Genomic DNA, 8846 nt, shown 5'->3' with positions numbered 1-8846 from the left:
TGGTAGCCTTATTCCAGAATTACCAACTACAGCAGGTTAGTCGAGATGACAACAGCCATGCTGATACTCTGGCCAACCTGGCTAGTCCAATAAAACCTGGAGAGGCAAGGACGATAATGATGGACTACTTGTCAGGACCAAGCATAGAACCACTGAACACAGAGCATGAAACAATGTGTGTGGAGATGGGACCAAGCTGGATGGATGCAATAATAGTATTCCTTAAAGAGGAAAACTGCCAGATGATCATAAAGAAGCACACAAGATTAGACTGAAGTCGGCAAGATTCAGTCTGACAGCAGAATGACATCTCTACAGAAGATCTTTTACTGGACCCCTTTTGAGGTATGTACATCATTCACAAGTTGAAGACTTCTTGTATGAGATACACGAAGGAGTATGTAGAAGCCACGCCGGGTGCAGGTCACTTGCTCATAGGGCCATTACTCAGGCGTACTGGTGGCCCTACATGCAGAAAGATGCTGAAGCTTATGTCAAGAAGTGTGAAAAGCACCAGAGGTTTGCACCTTTGATACATCAACTAGCAACGGTCTTGAACCCAGTGTCCAGCCCTTGGCCATTTTCCCAATGGGGCATGGATCTTGTTGGACAACTGCCTCAACCAACTAGACAAAGGAAGTACCTGCTAGTGGCAACAGATTACTTCACCAAGTGGGTGGAAGCTGAACCCCTCACAAAGATTCGAGATGTTGATGTGAAGAGCTTCATATAAAAGAACATCATCACCAGGTTTAGGATCCCAAGGGTAATAATAGCAGACAATAGTACACAGTTTGACAGTAAGCTAATCAAGAGCTACTGTGCAAAGTACAAGATCAAGAATTATTACTCTACTCCAAGCTTTCCTCAAAGCAATAGTCAAGCAGAAGCATCCAATAAGGTCATCTTGGATGGGATCAAGAAAATGGTGGAAGCAGCTAAGGGAAAGTGGGTGGATGAGTTACCTAGTGTACTCTGGGCATATCGGACTACGCCGAAAAGATCAACTGGGAAATCCCTATTTGCCATGGCTTTGGTACAGAGGCAGTAATCCGATTAGAGGTCGGCATCCCGGGGATCAGAACCCAAGGAGTGGAGAATGGGACTAATGATGTATTTTTAGCCCGAGATTTGGACTTATTGGAAGAAAGAATGGAGAAAGTAGCAATTCAACTGGGGGCATATCAGCAGTAGCTTGCCAAGGCTTATAATAAGAAGGTTAACCCACGAGAGTTCCAAGTTGGGGACCTCATCCTAAGAAAGGTCATCGGCAATAAGAAGGATCCCAGAGAGGGCAAGTTTGGCCCAAATTGGGAGGGACCTTATAGAATCATCTCGATTTTGGGCAATGGTGCATATCGACTTGAAGACAGTGAAGGCAAAGAGTTGCTAAAACCCTGGAATACTTGTAATCTGAAGTTTTTCTATCATTAGATTTTTTGTTTTTTAAGTTTCTTGTTATTAGCTGAAGTAATATTAAAGTCTTAGCTTGATTTTTAAACTTGTGTAGTATGACTGACCAGTCACTTGGCGATATTTCTGATTGAAACATGACGAATAACTTAGACTTATTACATGGCAGAGTTGAATTATACTTGCATATAATAGAGTTGAACTAAGTTGGCGATGTTTCTGATTGAAATATGACGAATAACTTAGACTTGTTATATGGCAGAGTTTTTTTACTTGCATATACTAGAGTTGAACTAAGATTGAATCAACCTGGACTTGCCATATTGGCAGAGTCAAACACAGATTGAAACTAAGTACATGTCAGTTAAATTAACAAAGAGATCAAGGTTTGTAACCTCGGCCAGTCTTTGTTTGAATCTGACCTCGGCAATGAGGTCAAAGCCACATGCTTAATGAGAACCCAAGTGAAACTTAAGTTCACATTTGGGGGCAGAGGGCTGGAGAATGACGCTTGGGAGTTGGAATCTACAAGTTAAGGTTGGTTTAACACTTGCTGAAATTTTAAGAAAAATTTACAAGTTGAAGTTAAGCCGAGGTTATGTTAAAGGAAGGATGGTTTAACACTTGTTGAAATTTTAAGAAAAATCTACAAGTTAAAGTTAAGCCAAGATTATGTTGGAAGAAGTATCTACGTACTTGCCGAGATTACCATGTTGCCAAGACTTGGAAGATATTTGAAGATAGAAGTCCTGCTAAGTAAAAGTAAAGTGGCAGGTTTTATATAGCACTTGAGAAAATATTTTTTACAATGTTTTCAAGTGTTAAGCCAAGGCCGAGATAAGCAAGATTGAAAGTTTTGTCCGAGGTATGTTAACCTGAGGAGACTATACAAGAAAGGCATAAACTGAAGACATGGAAAATTTTCTAAGTATGGAAGCAGTAAAGCATACAAACACTTAGTCAAAAAAGAAGACTTGCATTCAGATAAGGAAAGAAGGCACTTTGGCTTGACATTGAAGAATAATTGTTCAGATTACAAAAAAGGCACATCGGCCAAATAAAGAGCTAAACATTGTTTCAAAAGTAAAAAAAAAGTACAAGGTACAAGAAATAAAGAAGAGCATCAAAATGGACTACTCGGCGTCGGTAGTGGACTGTGTCTCGACCCCAGAAGACAGTTGGGAAGACTTCTCGACAGCCTTCTCAGCCTCGAGCTCGGTGTTGATCTCTTACAAAGTCTGATCGATGCTCCTTTTGGCGATTGGCACCTCGGAGGTTGTCTTCTGGGAGGAGGCACCCTTTGAGACTTCACCTTCCTCATCCTGAGTCAAGTCCAAGACTTGCTCATTCAGAGTTGGGGACTTGGCCCCGGCAGCTTCTTCCGTCTTCTCAGCCTCAGCTTCCTCCTCGGACTCAGCCTCGTCCTCGGATTGGCTTGGAGTAGGGGAGAATGATGGGACGAGTCGACTTTTGTCTTTAAGCGGAACGAGCCCTCGGGGACAGCTAGTTCTTCCAAAGCAGCTATCCAACCAAGGGTGAAACCCTTGTTGCATGCCTGTTTTACTTGCTTCATGTAGTCTTCTTTGACGTCGGCTGCCTCCTCGACCTACGCCTTCTCATCTGCTGTTTTGATCTCGGCTTCCTTTGTGGCCAAAGTAGCAATGAGCTCGGCCTGGGCTTTGGCGGTCTTTGTTTCGACCTTATTTTTTTCAGCTTCAAGGACCTTGGCAATAGCCTCAGCAGCTCCTGCCCTTTCCTCGGCCTCTGCCTTATTGACTGTCTTCAGCAAACTAGTAGCCTCCTTCGTCTTGTTAACCAACTCCTTCTTGATGTCAAAAGCTTGCATCGCGAAGGAGTGGGCGTGCTAGATCGCCTAGAAGAAATGGGCAAAACAAAAGTTAGTAAAATTCTATAAGTATGGAAAAATAGAAAATGAAAAATACCAAGTGTTAGGGGCTTACTTGAACGGAGTGCTGCAACATTAGAGCAAAGTTTTCATATTCGCTGACTTCGGCATTGCGTTCGTGGTCTTTTGGAAGAAGCAAGGCAATGGAGAGGGCGACGCCGACTTCAAGGTCAGTCGTATTATCGCCGACCCAGACTGGCTTGTCCTCAATAGTGATTGGAGGGGCCTAGGGGGCGTCTGATATCATAGACCTCGAGGTTGTCGTAGACTCTGACCTCGGCTTCTTTGACCGGGTTGATTCAGAGGGAGCAGCCTCGGCGGGCCTCTTTTCAGTGACGGAGGCACTTTTTTCCGCCTTAGCAATTTTTGAGATCGGCAAGGTATCCTCAGAGTCAATCTGAGTTACAATTGCCTTAGGTTGGGCTTTTTTCAGTCTTTTTGGCTTTGGTTTTGGCTGAGACTGTGATGGTGAAGGTTGTGCGGTGACAGAGTTGGGGATGTCGGCTAGAAGGTCGTCTGCTACAGCTTTCTTACGACCCATCTCGACAGCGGCTACGGATCGACGTCGGCGTTTGCGTTGAGAATGTGGGATTAGTTAGAGCCGACGTTGATGGCTGTTCTGCTGGATCAGAGGTTGATCCCTGATCTGGCTGAGGTGATGAAATTGTAGGAGAAGTTGTGGCAGAAGGAGGAGACTTGCTCTTCTTCGGGACGTCGGGCAAGACATATTTGTAAGTCAGGATATAGTTCTGGAGCAAAAGAGCCTTGCGTTGATTGATAGGCAGGTTTAGTAGCTTCTTAAAATTCTTACTGGAATAGAAGTTTTTGCAGAAGTCCTTTGGAGGCTGAGGAAGAACTGCAAAATAAAACATACAGACATCAGAACATTTAGAAAAAACAAAGTATTAAAGACTTGAGAAGCAAGTAAAAGTAAACACTTGGCTCTTACCATCTCTCTCTCTGAACAGTGTACGGCTTAAAGGGTAGAGGTGAAGGCCGTCATCTGGAAGGAACTCCCAGTTGCCCGGGACGATGAAATAATCGTCCCCGGAGCCCTTGTTGGAATCAGGGAGGTCGGCGATGAGTTTGTATTCTGTCAACCTCGGCTTAAGGTAATAAATATAACCTTTTTCTGACTTAAGGCCACACATGGTGTAGCAGTATTGGATGTCGGCTAGAGTTACCCTAGCATTTTCTCGGCTAGCTAAAGCGATAATACCATTGATGACTCTATAAGAGTTAATGGCTAACTGCATTGGGTTGAGTTTATAGTAGTGAAGGACTTCTCGGAAGAGGATATCGAGAGGAAGCCTAAGTCCACACTCTACGAAGGCTACAACTGGAAAAGGCATGGAGTCGTCCTTGGGCATGATGGAGTCCTCCTCCCCAGCCAACCTGAGGTGGACATTGGCAGGGATGGCGAACTCCTGCCTGAAGTATTCTAGCTTAATTGGGGTGTCTACCTTCCACCTCCACATACACATAATGTCGGCTTAAGGGGAAAGTGTTGGATCGCAAAAGGAAGTGGTTTGTTAGGGTTTAAAGGACCTCAGCAAAACCTAAACGAATGCTGGGGCAAGGGTTTTAAAGGATCTAAAGGGAATTTGTTTCAATTTTTCCTAAAGTTTGTAAATTCTAGAACAAGTCCCAAACCTAAGGCTACAGAAGCAAGAATTAAGGGCAAAAATCTAGAAAAAGACACAGAAAACAGAAACAAGAACAGTGATTCAGAATCAAGAATAGTGATGAACTATCAAAAGCACTGTGACATAGTGTGTACAAGGGTGTGAGGCCAAAAATAGTGGCAAAATGAACAAGTGTATAAGTACGTGTGTATACTCATAAACAAATGAAACAGAACATGTTTAAGCATACGAAGGGTGAAATTTGAAACATACAGAAATAGGAACATATGAATGTATTCATCAATGGCAAATAAGTGGAGGCAACAGAGTATGAAACTAAAGAGGGTGAAAAATAGTAACTCACCGAAGAAAATGAAGCTGGTGCAAAGTTCACCGAGGTCAGACGATTGCAGCAATCGGAGAAGAGCGGTAAAAGCATCGTCAGAGGAGGTGAACGTAGTGGTTGCAGAGCTTGAGAGCTTGAAACAATGGAGAATTTGGGAGTAGAGAGAGAAAAGAAAACGAAGATGCAAAAGTGAAAAGACGGAGAGAGAGAGAGAGAGAGAGAGAGAGAGAGATGATTTTGATTAAACACGTAGAATGACGGCAAAATGGCAATTAGTGTGCCTAGGACGATGTGCTTGTCAGACGGCGCACGTAAATGCGATGCGACTTAATGGCGCGTGTCAGGCACGGCTCAGTAGGGGAAAGATGTGTGGCAAAAATAGTTGAAATACTGTGCGTGGCAGCTCATACGCGTATTAAAACTCTTGGAGTTCTTGATTTAATGGAGAAGGACCTCGGCTAGGGGGCCGATCTCGGTTGAGAAACTTGAACAGACTTGTTTACTGGTTCTGAAACATTGATGAAAACAGATTAAGTCTTGGTCCTATTGAGCTGACGAATGATGACCTCGGTAATGAAGGACAAAGCGAGCCTAGTCGACGTGCTAAATGGAAGAAACGATATAGGTTCCATCACCTCAGGATGCCGAGATAATAGAACCTAGGGGGCAGTTGTAAGAACATAATTTTTGAATGAAAACACATGGTCGAGGTGGCACCGAAGTGCCAGCCGAGGTGCTACGTGTCCTGGTCATGACGCCGAGTTAATCTCAGCTAAGTCGAGGTTATCTGCAAAGATACCAGAATCCAGGATAAGCGAGGAAGGGACAAGAGTCCTACATTGGGAGAGAACTTCAGTTTGGATAAAGATAAAACTCTTAGAGAGTTTATTCCAATCTAACTGGGAGTCCAGGATTAGCATTGAGCTAGAGTCCATTGAAGCTAGGCTTATAGCGACCCAGGTCTTTTTCCTTTAGATTATTGTATCCGGACTTAGGTTTCGTGGATCCGGTCAGTATATATTGGTTGTTGTCGTCCTTTAATCTCTTTGTATTTGAGTTATAGGATGTGTTGGGCGGGTCTGTTACAAGTCGGTTGAGTTTAGATGCCAAAACTAGTTGCCCAGATTTTGACCTGTCTGCTCGAGCGGGAGTTTGACGCTCGAGCGGGGATTCTTTTGTTGCTTGTCCGCTCGAGCGGGTGTTTTGGTGCTCGAGCGGGATTATCACCCATCCAGTATTTCCTGTGCAGTGTTGGACGCTCGAGCGTGGGATTAGACGCTCGAGCGTGGGATTAGACGCTCGAGCGGAAATGTGTGAGTGCCGCTCGATCGTGGAGTTGGACGCTCGAGCGGGGACCTGGTTCTGCAAAAGTACTGGGAGTGCGTATTCGACGCTCGAGCGGGAGTTTGGACGCTCGAGCGGGGAGTCGACTACATCAGTCCGTGATTTCACTTTTTGGATCACTTTTTGACCTACTTTTCTTTCTTAACTTTTAAAAACCGCCCCTTGAGAGTCTCTCTCTCTCTAAACCTGCCTTCTCTCTAAGAATTGATCTACCTAGGGTGAGTATCTAACCTTAGTCCTTTATTAAAAAGATAGAGTGAGTCAAGGGCTTCCATTTAATCTGAACGTTTGGTGGTTTGGAGCACTTTGGAATTTAGGTCTTCATCTTCGTCTTCTCCATTCGGGTTATTTTCTTCGAGGTAGGGATTTCCTACTCCATCCTATAAGTTTTGTTCTAAGTTTTGGTATTTTGATATGTTGGGAGTACTTTGGTAATTTTGGGAAAAACCCTAGTTGTATTAATAAATTAATTTGTATAATTAATTTAAGGAAATTGGAGAAATTGGTTAAATGCATGAAATTGAGGAATTTATTGATTAAATGGTGTAGTTGGATAATTAAAATCACTCGCCTATTGAATTGTTGATATATTTATTTCTAGTCTAGAAATAACTGTTTTGGGCTATCGGTGGAGGATAGTCGTGTTTGTTGTAGACATTGCATGTGGATTAGGGAAAATTGAAACTAATCAATTTGTTTAAGTCATAAATTTAGACTATTGAATTAATACAGAAATTACATGTATTGATTGAGCATTGCATATGCATATTGTTTGGGAGGAGATAGGGGATGTACTCCACGGTTTAGGGGAAGATAGGGGATGGACCTCTAAACTGGATTTTGTTTGGGAAGAGATAGGGGATGGACTCCATTAGCATCACTATTATGTGTGCTTATTATATTGAAGGGTTTTTTTTACATGTTATTGATACAGCACTACAATGTGTATCAAACGGGAAGTATGAAGTGTTTTGATATGAGCCTGAGTCTCATTTGTTTTGTTGATATTGAAAGTAATGTGAATATGATATACAGTTCACTGTTGTAAGTTTGGCCAGGTTCTGAGCCATGTTGATAATAATGGAAAGTGAAATGTGTCTTAGACATTAGTGTCATGAGACTGTATAATGATACAATTGATTATCTTGGTTAACCATCTATTGAATGCTATAGCTTTATTCAATGCTTATATTTGGTTTAGTATTTTTCTACTGGGCTGTGGCTCACCCTTTATGGGAACATCATTTTCAGGTTCAGGTGATAAGCTACCTCCAAGGACTTAGCTTGGAAGGATTTGACTTTTGGATTTTGAAGACTATCTTCAGTTAGTTGTTTTGATTTGATAGTACATGTAAACATTCAAGCCTAGGGCTTTACTTGTATTTGAGTTAGAACTCATATTTTTGTGTCCAAGTGTTGGCTTGGAAAGATGTAAGCCCGTAGGGCATTTAATTTGATGTTACATGTAATGCTTTTATTTAGAAATACTCTGATGAATGAGATAATGAATTGTTTACTTTAAATATTGCATGTCAGTGACAAATATATAATGAGTCTATTTTGAGGGCGTTACAAGGCTTCTATTGGGATTAGGTCAGTATTGGCTATAAAAGAGAGGCACCATCGTGGGTCTAAGGTACGTTTTTTGTATTCCGAATGGTGAGTTTAGCACTTTTGCTATCTTTGAGAGATAACTGACTTGATCGTTGGAGTGCCCCCGGGTGGACAAACCACCGCCGGAATCTTATCTTTCTGTGACAGGTCATTCGGGCTTAATCTATTCTGCCGGTGTTCTCCAGCTGAGTACCTGTTTGGCAATGTGGTTGAAAATTAACATACACAAAGTGTATATAGCCATTGACAGCCAAATTTTCCCGCACATATTATGATATAGGCCATACATTTCAATCTAATATACATAATTTCAATCAAATATATATACATATTTTAAAGTAGAGTAAATTGGTGACGAATCTAATTTAGAGAGTATCTAAAACATTAGATCTAGTGAATTGTTTTTGTTGGTGAAAGGTCCATCATTTATGAAATAGTTTGGTGAGAAATTTTTTTGTTAGTTTTAGAGGACATTTTGTTTCTAATTTTAATTCTTAACTTATCTGTTGACTTTCATTGACTATCTGTTTAAAAATTTTCCTATCTGTTGAAACTTTTTTTCCTTAACTGTTCAAATATCTGTCTAAATTTTATTATC

The sequence above is a fragment of the Camellia sinensis genome, chromosome 7, assembly GCF_055761805.1.
Source record: "Camellia sinensis isolate YWXY chromosome 7, ASM5576180v1, whole genome shotgun sequence".
In the NCBI taxonomy this organism is placed as follows: domain Eukaryota; kingdom Viridiplantae; phylum Streptophyta; class Magnoliopsida; order Ericales; family Theaceae; genus Camellia; species Camellia sinensis.
Note: the sequence above shows the minus strand (reverse complement) of the source record.